This window comes from Dipodomys ordii, unplaced genomic scaffold (genome assembly GCF_000151885.1).
Source record: "Dipodomys ordii isolate 6190 unplaced genomic scaffold, Dord_2.0 Scaffold21, whole genome shotgun sequence".
NCBI classification, from domain to species: domain Eukaryota; kingdom Metazoa; phylum Chordata; class Mammalia; order Rodentia; family Heteromyidae; genus Dipodomys; species Dipodomys ordii.
Window position 1 is genome coordinate 10,782,465 of NW_012267237.1, and position 16,697 is coordinate 10,799,161.

Here is a 16,697-nt window from a genome sequence, read left to right on the forward strand (position 1 = left end):
CTTGAGCAGAGTCTGATGCCAATGTAGAGAAACTGCTGACAGAAACTTCAAACACATGACCTCCATGAGCAAATGGAGCCAAGGGACTCCCAAATGGAAGTAAACTGTTCTGCTGTATTAGTTTCCTATTGCAAATAGAACAAGAATTACTTGCTTATAGTTCTAGAAGTTAGAAGCCCAAAAGAAGTTACTAAAATCAACGTGTGTTCAGAGGTTGTAGGAAAGAAAATGTCCTTCCCTCCCGAGGTTGCACATTCGTCGGCTTGTGCAGTATCTCCAACTTAATTTTATCTGTACACCTATTAGCATATGTTAATTGTATAAGAAGATTTTGTGACCATTCTGTACATGCACATGTGATACTTTGATCAAGCACTCCTCCTTCTTCTTTCTCATCCCATTTTCCCCCAATTAAAACCTATTTTAATGGGTTTCGTTATTCTAGTTTCATAAGTCTAGTAAAGCACTTCAGTCACATCCACACCTCTTTCCCTCTCTCCTTTCAGCTTTCCTCCTCCCTTCAGTTCTCATCCTCAAATACTCCCCATGAAATATTCCAGTTATTCATTATCCAAGGTCTAGATTGCACATGTGAGAGACTACATGTAGTCACACCCTCTTCAAATCTTCATACGGACTCTAGCCCTCATCCTGTTTTCACATCTCTTCTCTTCCATCTTTTAAGGATGCCATGAGTAACATGTAATTATCTGAACAATGCAGGATATTATAATAATACAGGATGATCTCCTTATTTAAAGGCCAGTAACCTATTTGTGTCTACAAGATCCCTTTTCATGTGAAAGGTTATATTCACAGATTCTGGGACTCCAAATCTGGACATCTTCGGGGGACATGCTTTTCACCTAAAAGGAATTCTTGGGAGATAATGGCATCATAACTTTTCGATCTCTTCAATTCATGCAAAAAAGAATTGATTGATAATAAAAATGGAAACAATGTAACTAGTATGTCAGGAACTATGTGGAAAAGAGCAGTTGATGAGGGTAAACTATGAGGATCTCTATCCTTCCTCTGCCCCTCTAATTCTATATACTATATATACTATACTATATACTTTCTATCCACCATAATTTATTTTACCTGTTTGTATGAATAATTAAATAATGAATTCTGTTAGACAATAATTCTGACATATCTGTTTCATAGATAGCTTTAGGGCCTAGCCAATATCTAACCACTATCTTTACTTAATATGTATATTATTGAAGAAATTAATTGAAATATTATTTCCCCTAACTACATATCTGTTCTTTCAGAGAGCCAGTCTCAAACTATTTTTGTTCTCAAAGTTTGATGGGGCCTAAGATATGTCACCAAAACATATGACAGAAGGAAATGTGTCACTGTAAAATATGCCTCTCTGGCCTGAGGATTTTGTTTTGAGCTTGAGAAATGGCAGGCAAAGAAGCAACTATGGAAAGACATCCTTTTGATCAGGAAATCTCTGTTCACCAGAAAGCAGACACCTTTACCCATTAAGCTCAATTGATGGAGAAGGCTTGGGCTTAAACCTGCATTTCATCTACACCTTTATCTTATTCTAGATTCTTTTCACTATCTTATCTTAACCAAGTTGTTCTCTCATGCTTTTCTTTATTATTATTTTTTTACTTCAACCAACTACTATATTTAAGCTTGATGTTCATACTACTCCCCGGAGACTGCTCTAGAGACTTACTCATAGATGTGGGCTATCTCCCACATGTGTTACTGAGCAGAATTCTGTCTTGCTCTGGTTAATCTGCCTATGTTACACAGAGCTCAGGATATACCCAGGAAAAAAATATGAGTCTTATTTTTTAGAGGAATATACTTAATAGTATGTGAATTTATAAGTGGCGCTTAATTTGTGAAAAAATCATCTGCCTTTCTTTACAATCTCATTTACATCACAGCAGAATACATGGTAGGTATTCAAAAAATATTTCTTGGACTCCTCTTTGAGGACCCTCTCCAAATGGGGTCTGGTTACTTTCCTTTCACTCTGAAATAAATTTACTCTATTTACCTTAAAGAAAAGATAAGAAAATATCTGTTGAGGGGAAGTAATGCACCAGTCTTCTTGACAAAGATTATGCTAGGTGTCTTTGCTAAAGAAGGAGCTCTGGCCTGCCTATCAAATTCCTTATCTGAATCCTTGCTTCAGACAAAGATTCTCTCACCCCTGGTAAGTGGAAAACAGTGATTCTCACCTGGGGTAATCGCTGGCACCCTGATCAAAAAGTCAATATAAATGGATTCTACTACCAGCCAACCTACCATGATTCAATACTGTACCTCCCAGGACTAATGCTTTGTCACCTGTAAAATGTGAAGAAGCAGGCCTCGCTCGGTTGTTTTAGAAAGCTATAAATGATCACATATGTCACATGTTAGTTCATTATTATTTTTATCTTCTCTAGTGGTACAATTTCTGGTACCTCCAGCTACCTGACTTACTTTATATAAACATAAATTTAAGTACACCACTTTTCTGTTATAAACCCATCCAGACGTTTCTCTCAAGTCAGAATAAAATCTAAGCTCGTCCTGGTTAAAATGCACCATCATCTGGCATCCCCTACCCTTCTAGCTGATGAACTACAATTGTTGACCAGCCACTCATACCTAGACTTCTCATTCAACCGCTGATATAGCATGCTTGCTCCAAACTCTTCCTTGGATGTATTCTGACCCTTCTCCATCAAATAGTCTCCCCTCAGAAATTCAGACTATTGGCTGTTTTGGGTAATTGGGGCCTGTCTCAGCGAGGCCTCCCCATCATGCAATGCCAGATACTCCCTTCCTTTGATGTCTATGTCCTTACACTGGCTTGTTGTTTTCCTGCCCTTTGGCCTGATGTGTGATGATATTGATCCGTGTATTTGTGGCTTCTGTTTCTATGGGTAGACTGTAAGTTCAAGGAGGACAAAAATAGGCTCTTTTTCTTTTTCTGATTCCTAAATATCTAGAAAAGTGCCCAGCCCCGTGAAGCCACTTGATTTGCATATTGAAAACAGCACCCCCAAAATGTTGCTTTAGCGTTCATACGGACTGCCCCTGTGGTGAGGAAAGGTGTTGGGAGAAGCAGGTTGAAGAGCTTTCCCTGAGGCTCCCCTATCAACTGAAAGACCACACCCCCAGTGGGGAGCATGCTTTCCAATCTTCTCACCGAAATGTCATTAATCAAGGAAGATTACACTTGTATCGTAGAGGAAACTGAAAATGAAACAGCACCCCTAGAACCAGAGGGCCTTTGCCCCAGTGCACTGTCTGTTCTCTGGGAACACTGCCACCCTTAAATTGGTCCTTGAAAACGGCTGAAGGTCCCCCTCCTCCACAGTTATTGCTCCCCTATGGAAGGAGAAGCTCAACTATCTGGCCCTTCCTCGGGTTTCATATTTTGTAGGACTCCCATGAATATACGTATGCTAATAAATGCATTTATATTTGCATATAATACTTACATATGTATATGGAAACACATGTATAATTCCATTGCTCTTTGCATTCTGTTCTCCAAGGACCATTTTTAGATGATACACACGTTGGCGAAATCTGGTAGAAATAGGGAAGAGGGACATTCCTGAAGGCCTTTTGGTCTCAGAATGATTCCTTTTGTGAGATAACTGTGTGTTTCTTCAAGATTGCTCATTGGAACTTCAGTCTCTAAATGTTAGCTATTGTCACGTGACCTATGAATTTGCCAGTGGGTCATAGGGCCCCTCTTGTCCTTGCAGGAACTCCTCTGGTTATTAGCAATCAAGCGCTCGCTGAGAGTTCAGGGGATATAGGGATGCAAAGGGAATCTTGTAGCCTCTTACAAGAAAAGTTTAATTTTATGAAAAAGCCACCTTCCTTCCTTCTCTCTCTTTCCGTTCCTCTTTCGAATCTTCCTTCTTTTCATCCTCCTTTCCTTCCCTCTTTCCTTATGAAAAAACAAGACATAAATTCTCCAGAATTTTAAACTCCTATGCTGAAAAACATAATAAAAATAAAGGCAATCTATCCTGACCAAATTTGAGTCATGAAACAGAAAAATTGTCTTCACATCTTTACTATTAAGGAATGATGGGTTTTTGTTCAAGAGCTACAAATTACAAATAAATTTAAAATGGTGCTGGGTAAATACACTGAGCCATAAAATTCCTGATGCTTCAGAGAATGTTGAATTTGGGATATATCATCGTTGAACAATAGACTACCTAATCAGATAACTTGTTAATGAGAAAAAAGATGGGCTTTTTTCTGATTCTCACAAGAAGGCTTAGATGTTCATGCTTGTACTTGACCCATTACAGAGGCCTACTTAGATAAAAACTAGAATACTAAGTCATTTCCCCAAAATATTGCTATCACCTGATTGGAAGCATGTGGCTACTTCCCTCTATCATCAATTTCCCCTCTACTGAAGCCTCTGTCTTTTTCCACTGCCTTCAAAGTGAGAAAGAAGAATGCATTCCATTTCCTGCACATGCAAAATAGAATATTCTTTCCAGATTCAGGGTGATCAATTCTGTTTGACAATTACAGAGATTACTACAATGGGAAACATAAAAAATCTGGGGACCCACTGAAGCTTAATTCCTCTCCATATTTACTATGGCCTCCTCTTTGAAATCTACATTCTTGCCTTAATTCATAGCTAATAGAGGTCAGAGTCAGGGTTAATAGCTTGCAGCTCGCTACTCATTAAGTCAGTCACTGACCATTAAAATACTCTGAAAGAGCTTGTGTTGAAGTTTTAACAGCAGCAATATATAGAGACTTGCTGTTCCTAAATACTAATAATGTTCTTTTATGACAATGAGGAAGTGTTTGCATCCAACAACTAACATTAATCTTGATTACCACTTCTGGTCCCTAGAAGTGAATTTAAAACTGAATTTTTAAAGAAAACTTTCACGTGGATGGGACTTCATTATCAGAATACCCATGGTCTTCAGAACTCAAGAGTGAGATTTGAGGGATCCCTCCATCTTCTGGGTGCTCACAGAATCTACAGGAAGCTACCCTGGCATCAGTAGATCCCTCTGATCCACCAATGAATGTCTACCCAACTCATTGCCCACCACATGGAGGACCAAGATGGCCTGGTGCCAGCCGCAACGATGAATAAACCTACCCCTTACCTGAATACCACGTGCGTGGTGCTGTTCTTACTCAGCCACCTCTTTTTAAAAACCTAACAATACCCAACTCATTAGGTAGACATTAATTGAGACTCTATGACCAAATGGCCCCAGAATGGGCCAGACACAATGCTGTGGAATCCATACTTCAGCCATTTGAACAAAAGTAATCACTGGTGCCCTGCATTTTGTTTATACATTTTTCTGATTTGGGGAGGGGAAGGGAAATAGCAAAATGCTGAAATAAGGATACAGGTTGACCCATTGGAACAATGAGATGTACAAGATACTACATTGAAAACGAACTTTACAACTTGGTGTGGGGGGAGGGAGGAGTTGGGCAAGTGGGGAGGGAAAGGATGGTAGGAGAAAAACAAAGGAGGGGGTAACAATGCTCCATAGGAAATGTACTCATTACCTTACTCATATAACTGTAACCCCTCTGTACAGTGTCTTTACAATAAAAATATATAATCACATAGGGTCTATATGCAGCACCAAGAACGGATCTCAAACAATGTATATGTATAGTGATTTGTATAAATAAAGATGTAAAATAATGCTGTAGACTGTCTCTTAACATATACTTATTTTTAAAGACATTTACAATTTGGGAGGGAGGTGGGAACAATGTAGGAGTCAGAGTGTCAATGGTAGAGCACTAAACAAGTTATTATAACATTCTAAAGTAACCCAACACAGCATCATGAGTGTCTTGCCAAAAATAAATAATCCAAATCTAATCATAATTAAATAGAAGAAAGCCCCAAACTGGGAGGCATGCTACAAATTGAGAAGACATTTTTCTACTAACACATCCAGGTCATGAAGCAGGACCATTATCTAGCTAGATACCTTTTGCCAAACATCCTGTGCTGCCATTGTCTTAGAGTCAGGACTGGCCCGGGTGCAGGGTACCTGTGGGGACAGCAGCCAACAATCCCCTGAAACAACCTCCACAGGAACTCTCCCAAGGCGAAGCGTGAACCGGAAGCCTTGCCCATGGCTCATTTATAGCTTCAGTTTTATGGCCCCACCTCCTCTTGAACCGTCATCTTGGTTCTTAGAACAACTTGTGAGGTACTATCCTTATTCCCTGAAAATATTAAAACATGAGAAAGCATGAGTAAGCACACTGGGTGAGAAGTGCCACAGACCAGACCATCATAGACTGCAGAAAGTGAAATACAGACCCTAGGCTATGTGAGTATGCCTGCAGACCACGGAGGAAATACACGTGGAGGGCTGGGGAGTAGACTGAAGCTTCGGAGAAGAGTCTTTCAATTGAGAGAAGTTAAACAGAGCTTAAAGTTCTCCTGAGGCTCTTGATATGATTTTAAAAGAAGAAGAAGAAATGTTCCCAAAGTACTATATAATAGATGTATTAAATGATTCTGTTTAATGATTCAGCATAAATGTTAAAAGTTGTAGCAGCAATCTCAAGCTAAAGATAAGACAAGAAATGTAGATTTGCGGTCTTTTATTAGTATAAAAACACTTCTTCCAAAATGCTTATCTGTGTGCCTACACAGACACTGTATTTCTATACAATACTCATGGAGTATTCCTCACTACTCTCTGAGTAGTAAGATTGATGATAACAGCGATGAGACCCCCTAAAAAGAATGGAAGCAGAGTGATTGATCTCATTTGCATTTTGTAAAGAAGGAGAAAGCGAAGGGTGATAGAGCCGATGGAGGCGGTGGGCAGCTGGCGTTGCTCATGTGAGGCTTGAAAGCACTTGGGCAACCACACTAGCTCCGACAGGAGATTTGGATTAAAGAAACATGTGAACGGTCTAATCGGCAGGGCTCAATGACTCAAAAAGAAACAACTAACTCAATAGCTAAATAAGATAACAGAGGCATTTGCTGGCCAGTTAAACTGTCCAGTGGCTTTCAGCTTATAAATATCACCTTCCCATCCCTCCCCATTTCCTTGTATGTTTTATATCTATGTAACTCCATGATTTGAAGTCAGTGATTATTTTAATTAACTATGTCATTTTCAAAATAAGAAACTGCTTATAAGAAACTGCTGTTGACGGCAAAGAATTGGCTTTTCTCTTTTTCTTTTAAAAATAACCCCTTCCATTTTCTAGCATTTCCATGAAGAGTTCACTTCAAGTTGGTTTTGTCTTTGTAATCTAATTCGGACGTGTTAATCCCTTCCACAGGGCAAATAGACATAAATTCAGTGGTTCAAGCACGCCAGTAACATTAAAAGGAAATCACTGAAGACAACTGTCTCACATGCATTTATAAATATTGATTAAAATCTAACAGTGTTAGGAAAATACCAAATTGTATTTCCTCACCATCCACAAATGTTACTATGTTCATTACATTTGGAAAACAAATGTCTCTGAAGGGTAACAGCCAACCATTTTGCAGTCGATGTCTTTACAAATGTCCTCACATTCTTCTGCAGAGATACATCAAGGCTAATGGATATACTCAAAGGTTAAATTCCAGGGCCTTAAACCAAGGTGGATTCCTGCTGGTTTCTAATTGCATGCCCATGGTTACCCTGGCTGGTTAGCAAACGATAGTAATGAAGCCAATGGCAAAAGTTCAAATCCTTAGGCAGGCAATTTGTTTCTCTCTGCTTGTGGTGATGACTGTAATACTTATCCCAAGTCAGGAATTCAAAATGCGTGTCCATCATCCCAGTGCTGAAAGGGAGTACAAGTGGCTAAATAAGAGTCTGTCCTTTCTATTTAAAAAACAAATTGCAGATCACTCGGGCAACTGATGGGAAGGGCGGAGTGATGTCACCTTCAAAAACAGAGTGGAATACTCCTCATATTACAACAAACAAAGTTCTTGCCAGCAGCGAGTCATAAATGTCATTAAGAATGATGATCTTAAATTAGATTCCCTATGAATAATTTCCTCATTTTTCATCTTGGACCAAGCAGCATTAAATTTACCATTAAGTAAAAACGATGCTTCACCTGCTTCCTCTTTCTGTCTCCCAAAATTGTTAGGAGGATGAATCAGACAGTGTCTTGGAGGCATGTTGAAATGATAAAATATTAATCCAAATTGTCCCCTTCTGGCTCAGCAGGGGAAGAGATATATTGAGTTTTCACAAAGCTAAAGCAACGACTGATGTTCAATTCAGCCTTGAACCACAGTTAATTCAGGGGGGGAAAAAGAGAGAATTTGAATCCCTCTAGTGGGTGGAACAGTAGTAAGGGTAAGTTTGAATGATTAATTGGTGGTACAAGGCAGACAGCGACATCAGTAGTTCTGACATAACCGTTCTTCTATGTTCAGTTTAACAATATTCATTTTTGAATGGAATTCAGATGTTCTGCCCACGATGATACCTGTCTAGGAGATTCATTGTCTTTATTAACAACAGGTCTCACCAGAGCACCGTCCCTCTGCAGTGCCTGCAAGCCATACTGGGCCCTCAGGTAAGCAGGACAGGCAAAACTTCAAGGAGAGGGAAAAGCAAAGAGGACTGACCCAGGATTGAACTAGTGGTCCTTCTGTCTCAACAGAAGCACTGGGGTTACAGACATGAGCCTCCCATTCCTAGCTTTAAACAGTGCCTCAAAACAACCCAACTCAGGCACATTTAAACATCAGAATGGTGATGTTTACAACACTATCAAGAGTCCTATCTACTGTTTGCTCAGGGCACACTCTCTGAATAAACAAGCCTGAGAGATACAGAGGTGCAGGGGTTATTTTGTAAGCCTAGAATTACATTTAAAAGGATTCAAAAGAAAAGGGAAAAACAAAACAAAAACAAACTTAAACAACTTCTCTTTTGTCAGCCGAGGTTTAGCTGTTCATTTACCTGAGTGTGCATGATATTTGTTCTGACCCACGGGTGTAAAGTTGGTTTCTTTCCCTTCCTAAGGCTGGGCAAGGAGTGGGCATCAGGGACTTAGTTGGTGCTAGGCCTGATGAAATGTGCTTCTTCTTCCTCCATGAAATCACCTAATACCGTGACCTCAGTTACTCTGAGGAGAGAAATAAGATTTTGCCTTTTGAAACCGATTGGGATCTGAAGCCTGAAATAAATATTCATACTTTACGTAGAAAAACACATTTCAACGGATTAGCGGTTTTAAGGGACACTGCCACGAAGCCAGAGTCATCAGATGAGTCATAATCCTCTGTTTTACACATCCCTCACTGTGAGGCAGCAGCAAATGGACCTACTCCAGAGACAATCAAAAAATAAGCATTGTAACTCCGACGCTATTCCACACCACCTCTTCATGCTCAGTCCTAGGAAGAAAAACATTGGTTTATGGGAAATGCATGCACTGTAAATCCTCCTGTGCAAGCTAAAAGGTAGCCTACAGGTGTCTAAAGTTACTTTTCACTAAGCATCCTTTCTTCCAAAAGAAAAAAAGTTAAATCATGCTTTGACACTAAATAATCCCTGGATTTATTTCTCTAAAAGTCCTGTAACTGCTAGTCTCAGGGGAAAGAAAAACTTCTTTCTATGTCAGGTATTATTGGCGCTGCTCTGCCAGACAATACATTATTTGTATAACAGAGGTTTTGTTATTTACCCCTCATCCTGGCAAGCTAGCAATAAGATATTTTTATGAAACAAAGCAAAAAGACCTTAATTGTATTTATTACGAAGAGGGCTGGTGGTATGGCTCAAGTGGTAGAGCACCTGTCTAACAAGCATGAGTGTCTGAATTTAAATCCCAGTTTAGCAGAACACAGAAGTAAGATGGCTGGTCTGTAGGAACAAAAACACATTATTCTTACTTTTAGGTTTGAGCATCAGTAATAAGATAGTTTTTCTAGGATATACGAGAAATAAAGCAAGCGTACTTTTCTTTCCATGTTTACAATGACAATGGTTTCTTTCTCTCCAAATAGCCAAAGCTGAAATATAGCTTGGTAAATATTTTCCTTGCTATAGGAAAACAACCTATAATTTTATTACTTTGTAATACATTATTTTCCTTGGTATAGGAAAACAACCTATAATTTTATTACTTTGTAGTACAATTGGATATTGAGACTGATCAAGAAAAATGCTTTTCTTCACTATATGGGGAGGTAAATCAAGTAATGGAGTTATCTTAAACACTAAATATCTATAATTCATGCTTTTCCTTTCTTCTTTCTACTTCCAGCCTTTCAACACAAAGGTTATTCTAAGAGTGGAGCCAGACTAAAGGAAACCCATGCAGCCTACAGATGAGGAGGAACAAGAAGAGGAGAGGAGGAGGAAGAGGAGGAGGAGGAGGAGGAAGAAGAGGAAGAAGTTGGCTTAAATAAACCAGACAGATTTCATTGGATATAAAGACAAATTCTTGATTTTATATAATAAGATGTCAAGATAGGAAAATTAGAGGTAATGAAGTGTATATCCTGAAGGAATTTTCTGTAAAAGCTAAAAAAATTCTATCTGAGTTCCTTCATTCCATTGGTTCGTTCATTCATGCATGCTTTCATTCTTTTGATAGGAATGTCTGATTACCAAACAGCTGGCTACTTAAATATGTACACAGCACACTTCTCAGCCAAAAGGCAAGAATCATAAGCATGTGGTCTCTTCAGGATTCCAACATTTCTCAAATGTAATGAATATGAATATGAAGAAAATGGCTAAGAGAAGATCATACAGAGAAATGTTTTTCAAAGCAAAGACAGACTAATCCTGCGGCAGACTATCGTACAGCAGTTTTTGATGAGAAACATGTCTAAGAAATGAATGTAAGTCATTTTGTTTTATTTCAGAGGGGAAATGACCTCCAAGGGTAGTGAACTTTCCATCATCAAAGTCAGCAAAAAACTAGATGAACATCTGTAGCTCATAGTTGGTTTGTGCAGGATATCTCTAAAGGGTTCCTGATCTGAGAACTGAACAGTTGACCAACTTGTTGAGTAGTGAATTTACTTGGACATATTCTAAAGGATAGATAATAAATCAGGGCTGTTGTTACATGTACATATGCAAACTGTGTGTGTGCACACAGATGCACACACAACCCCAAAAGGAATAAGCTGAATTCCAAAGCACTACATTATATTTTTTTAATCATAATGAGGCCAGGCACAGGTGGCTCACGCCTGTAATCCTAGCTACTCAGGAGGCTGAGATCTGAGAAACAAAGTTCAAAGCCAGCCTGGGGAAGGAAAGTCCATGAGACTTCTACTGCCAATGAACCACCAGAAAACCAGAAGTGGAACTGTGGCTCAAAGTGGTAGAGCACTAGCCATGAGCAAAACAAAAGCTTATGGACAGCGCCCAGGCCCTGAGTTCAAGCCCCACCACCAACCAACCAACCATCATCATCATCATCATCATTGTGAGGAAACTGGAGTTGCACAAGCCACAGCTGATCAGAATAGGTTGGGCAAGGTCCTAGTAGCCTCTTGTTTGGCTGGTTGTTGTCTCTCATTGGCTGGAGTGCTCGAGAGCCAGGCCAAGGAACCAGGCTGTAGGACCACTTTCAGGACATTGAACAGTAACTATTCCTATCTGGCTCTGAAACAGTCTTCTATTTTAAGCAGCAATGTTACCAAATGAGGGGACTATGTGTTGCCCCAGTCTTGGAAATATCCAGTACTGTTAACGCATATTTCTCCATGCCAACAGAAACAGTACGTTTGAAGAGAAGGGAAAGGAAGAGGTGGTCTATTTTAACATATCTATGCTCCTCGTTAATGCTGGGGGCCGCAGCATCCATACATGGGGATAGAGAAGGCTGGGTCTGACAGCATGATAGGGAAGATCTGACTGACGCATCATATTCAAAGCGACGCTTCTGAGGCCGCACTTCACACAACTGGGAAGCAAAGCACAACAGGAGTTTGTTTTGAGGCAAATGATGTTCATCTGTTTACCAGTTGACCACACTTTGGACAGTCAGGCTTATAGTACTTAGTGGCTAGGAAATAAGAGATCTTATCAGGGGTTAAAGAAAGCATAAATAAAGAGTTGAGGAGAAGTGCCAGTTTTCGAAGGAATAGCACCATTCCAAGCGTCACTGTCTATCTAAACAGTAACAAGAAAGGAGAGAGTTCCACTCAACAGAGTCGCTAGGTGAGGCGGGAGCAGGAGCATGTGGGAATGAGATGGTGCTGAGAATTTTCTGTGGCTATTACATCAGGCCTTACTGCATGGCTGCCTCCAGCCCCGCCCATTCTGTTATCTATTCAATTGCATCCAACATCTGCTACTTAGCCCTTTGCATGTGCTTGTGGAAGTCAGCAAGGTACAACCATACTGTTGTGTTATTTAAAAATCAATTGGTTTTTCTAAAAGGAAATTATTATGTCATAGCCTTTTCTAAATCCAATTGCATAATTATCCACATAACAATAACTCCATCTATCTACGACATCATAGGGTCACACTTGCCTTTACTGTGCTGTTTGGTTTATTCATTTTTAAAAGACAAATGGGCTTATCATTATTGTGCAATCATAATTAGTCCCCAAAGAAACAATAATCGCTGAAAATAGTATCCTTTCTTCCTTCCTTCACCTATGGTTCCACTGGGATGTCTAATTGGTAAGGCCAAGAGACAGAAGGTTCGAGCCCTCAGAACTCTGTTATCCTCAGCAGATAAGTAGCTCTGACCAGCCAAAAGAAAGAAGCTACCTGTAGCTGTGGAAAGGGCCAGGGAGAGTGCAGCCACCATATTTAATGCGTATCTGAAGAGAGTAAGAAATTGATGGGTTGGAAGGGCTGAGAGAGAATGGTGAAAGGAAGTGGCATCAATCAAGATTCATTGTACTTAATAACAGATTTGTTGAATGATACAACTACTTAAAGTTAATAAAACCATAATTTTTTTAAAAGGAAGCCACTTGTAGCTATTCAGCTGGACCCAAAACAGCTGGAACCAGTCTTTCCAATCAAGAAGAAGCATTATTAAATCTATTTGGCCACATTTAGAGCTATGCTGCTCATCCACTCCATCAATATTAAAGCCAACTTTCTTTTTTATTCCCCATCTGTCTCTCCACCAGCTCCAAAATCTGAAGAGAAAGATGAGCATCAGTTCCCAGCATTCCATGTGCCGCTGTAACCGATGAAGTCTCAGAGCACCTCCTCTTCATCTGTGACCACTGTGCTAAGCAGAAGTAGCAGATCCTGACCCCTCTGGACTTTCCCTTTGTCTTCTGTGACTAATAGCACATATTTGCAGGCAGTTCCTAGGGGCAATCATGGTGGCGAGGATCACAGACCAGAGTTTCTTCTATCTAAAGTTAATAACCACAGAGGGCTACTGATGTGGCTCACTGTGAAAGCCCTTGCCTAGCCTGTGTAAGGCCCTGGGTTTTCATCCTCAGCACTGAAAAACAAAGAGAAACCTAAATAATGACATGAATAGCCTTAGAGAGTAGCAGCTTTTAATCCTGGATTTGTGTCGTAACCTTTTTAAATCTGTTTTAGATTGAAATTGTAAGTACGAAATTCATCCTGGAAGATCTACCTAAGCATGCATTCAAGAAATTTGGCAGCTAATTTTCTGGTTTCCTAAATTTCTTGAAATGATTGGTAACAAGCCATTCAGCTTTCTCAAATCAGTGTATAATCCAATTGTCTCACCTCCAACTGGCCGCAGAGAACAGAAGGATCCTGAAGTCCTAGACAGGAGGAGAATACAGAACTCAGTAAAGCTCCCTCTATTTGCTTGATTGTTTATATATTTTACAGGACTTGGGATGGAACCCATGCACCTGCTGAACAAGTGCACTATCCCTGAGCTACAGACATCCCCCCCACTTGAGAAATGTGCCTAGAACAATATCCTTGATGCTTGGTATGTGCAAATCTCTTTAAGTCCTTAAGATTATTAATATATTAATCCTACTACTTCTGGAGCCATTGTCTTATCCATATAAGGATAACTGATGTTGGATATTGTTTTCAAACAAAAAGAAGCCAAATGTGAATTATTTTTTTAAAAGATATACAAACCAGGCACCCGTAGTTCCTACCCGTAATCCTAGCTACTCGGGAGGCTGAGGATTATGGCTCAAAGCCAGCTTGGGTGGGGAAAGTCTGTGAGACTCCTATCTCCCATTAACAACCAAAAGCTCAAAGTGGAGCTGTGGCTTAAGTGGTAGAGCACCAGCCTTGAGTGAAATAGCTAAGGAACTGTATCTAGGCCCTGAGTTCAAGCCCCAGTACTGGCATAAACACACACACACAACACACACAACACACACACACACACACACACACACACACACACACACACACACTATACTGTCAGGGCCCAGTAAGTTCCAAGGAAATTGTAATTATCTGTCAATAGAAGAAAAAATTGCACTCTAATAACCCAGACTGTTTGTATTTATTATAACTACACCTTTTATGTACATGTTTCGTTAAATGCAAATCAGTTTCAACCTCAAGACTCTGGGCTGATGCCCAAAGTGCTTTTGAGCCATACAGTTCAGGCATTAGTGTGGTTTAATTAACTCCAGGCACCTGACAAGAGCATTGGATCATCTTGTCACGTTTTTACCTCTTCTTGTTGACTTCCCTTTTGTCATAGCAATTAAATCCTGCCAGGCTTCCTACCAGCTGTTCTATGAACACAAAAGTTGGTCTTGAACTTGCAGGGTTTCTTAGTTTTGTCTCTTGACATTGAGAAGCAGATTAATCTTTGTTGTGGGCTGCCCTGCATATTCTGGCCTGGTTCACTGTAACTGTGGCCTCCACTCATTAAATGCCCATTGCCTCTCCTTTCTGTTTTTGATAACCAAAATGTGACCAGAGAGGAGACAAAAAAAAAAAAACAGCCTTTGGTTCAGTTAAAAACTTGATGGAATTTCCAGAAATCAAGAGACCAAATCAAATTTGAAACCAATAAAAGTACTAGAGAATTGAAAGACAGTAATAGGATTCTTTCCTCAGAATAGGAGTGTCAAAAGCACCCAGAATAGATGGCTGCCTGCTTTTCCCCCCTGGCTTTCCTTGACCCAAGAGGATTCTCAATATGCATTGGCTAGAAATTCTTCCTAATGACCCTCTAACCTCCGCTGATTGTTTTAAAACCATTATTCTCGTGGTGTACTATGCCATCTTTTCTGGCTCTAATCTGTTTTGTAATAGAAGTAGCATGTGTTCACGGGGAATACCAAATTTATTACATTTAGACACATAATCAATGACTGGGTTTTCTTAATGAAAGGAAATAAGGTGACCAGGAAAGGGAATAGCTTAAGTAAATGTGCCAGGCGAACATCAATTTACTTGCTTAGTACAACTGTTAGCTCAGTGCTTCTAGAAAGTTCTTTTCCAAGTTGAGTAACTCAGAGATAGCCCTCCGGATGCCAACTGTTCATCCATGGAATGAGAATCTGGCCAAATGCAATACGGAGAATTGGTTTTCCGTGTACCTACCTCGAGAGTATCCTCATTCAAATTCCTCCATCTTGCTAATTTATGGCAGAGCTCCCTGCAGCTCCACAGCCAAGATGCAATAAGGCAGCTCCGTAAGAGCCACCAGGGAGTATTTATGAAACATGCAAAAGGAACAGTCCCTTTATTTCCTTTCCCGAGAGCCTTATTTCCACTCCAAGGTTTTCTCCATTTCTTCTAGTTCGAACAACTAAAAATTGGCTTGAAGAATAACTTGCCACTACAGGTTCCTCTCCAAGCAAAATGGTTTTCACTTTCACTTTTATGTTTCCCCAAGATGCATGTGATTCCTTTCCAATTCCAGAAATCCAAAGGAGCAAAATGCACTCCTATTTTCCACCTACATTAATTAATTCTAAAAAATGAAATTTAAAAAATCATTTCTCTAATTCCAAAGCATCCACTTCAAATTCATTGACAGGAACTCGTCTACTACATTCATTAGAAACTCACCTTTCTCTCTCCTCCTCCCTTGTGATGCTGCCTTCCACAAATTTGGTGGTTGTTTCAGAGCATGCTGAACAGACACAATCAATACCTCATTAAGTTGTTTCAAATTGCTGAACTACAGCTGTTTCAGAGCCCAAGCATGAAATATAATTTCATCAATAGAAATCCAGGCTATGTCTACACAAAGACAAAACAATTGAGCAATTTAGTCAATTTTGTAAAGAAAAAAAAAAGCCAATCGCTTATTTGGTATTGGATAGGCCAAACAATTATGTGCCTGATTTTTAGAAATCACTTATTTTGGTCACATGTACAGGCTATAGAACTGACCATATAGAACTGATTTTCCTGCTCTGTTTCTTTAAGTTCTTTTAAGACTACATGTAGAAGATGCCTATTCTAGTCTTTAAATGCTGTTAAGAAAATTCCACTTGGGCATTAGCACATTCTTTTTCTGACTTAAGCCTGAAAATGAGCAATTATTAATCAGTGAAGACTGAACTTTTACTTTGAATAAAATTTCAAAAGATCCTAAGACAGGGCTGGGAAGGTGGCTCAGTGGTAGAGCACTTGCCTTGCATGCTCGAGGCCCTGGGTTCAATTCCTCAGCACCACATAAGCAAAAAAAAGAAAAAAACTGGAAGTGGCGCTCTGGCTCAAGTGGTAGAGTGCTAGCCTTGAGCTGAAGAGCTGAGGGACAGTGCCCAGGCCCAGAGTTCAGGCCCCACGACCGGA

The 16,697-nt window shown here is 39.8% G+C and overlaps 1 long non-coding RNA gene across 2 annotated transcripts; it reads right to left on the reverse strand.

Annotated features, from left to right (window-relative positions):
• Window positions 1-3,477: 3,477 nt before the first annotated feature.
• On the reverse strand, window positions 3,478-16,330 carry LOC105983820. Of its 2 annotated transcripts, XR_001174963.1 has the most exons (5): window positions 15,966-16,330; window positions 13,689-13,726; window positions 8,949-9,114; window positions 5,991-6,231; window positions 3,478-3,561 (listed from the first exon to the last, which is right to left on the reverse strand). It is a non-coding gene; the product is annotated as an uncharacterized LOC105983820 (long non-coding RNA). The 2 variants fall into 2 exon arrangements; XR_001174962.1 differs by lacking the exon at window positions 3,478-3,561 and having other exon boundaries at window positions 5,624-6,231.
• Between the last annotated feature and the right edge of the window lie 367 nt (window positions 16,331-16,697).